This window comes from Rhincodon typus, chromosome 6 (assembly GCF_021869965.1).
Source record: "Rhincodon typus isolate 14 chromosome 6, sRhiTyp1.1, whole genome shotgun sequence".
Taxonomy (NCBI): Eukaryota; Metazoa; Chordata; class Chondrichthyes; order Orectolobiformes; family Rhincodontidae; genus Rhincodon; species Rhincodon typus.
The window spans coordinates 94,449,931-94,450,181 of record NC_063337.1 but is presented as its reverse complement, the minus strand read 5'-3'; the positions used below and the strand labels follow the sequence as shown (position 1 = coordinate 94,450,181).

General features: G+C 61.4%; 1 protein-coding gene across 1 annotated transcript in view; it reads left to right on the top strand.

Moving 5' to 3' along the window:
- cdc16 (cell division cycle 16 homolog (S. cerevisiae)) overlaps nucleotides 1-251 on the top strand; it is a 34,403-nt gene that overhangs the window by 32,570 nt on the left and 1,582 nt on the right. The gene's annotated exons all lie outside the window — the stretch shown is intronic.

Sequence of the window (251 nt, the reverse complement as noted above, 5' to 3'; positions counted from 1 at the left end):
TCTGACAGTGCAGCGCTCCCTCAGTACTGACCCTCTGACAGTGCAGCTCTCCCTCTGTACTGACCCACTGACAGTGCAGCGCACCCTCAGCGCTGACCCTCTGACAGTGCAGTGCTCCCTCAGCACTGACCTTCTGACAGTGCAGCGCACCCTCAGCACTGACCCTCTGACAGGGCAGCGCTCCCTCTGTACTGACCCTCTGATAGTGCAGCGCTCCCTCAGTACTGACCCTCTGACAGTGCAGCGCTCCC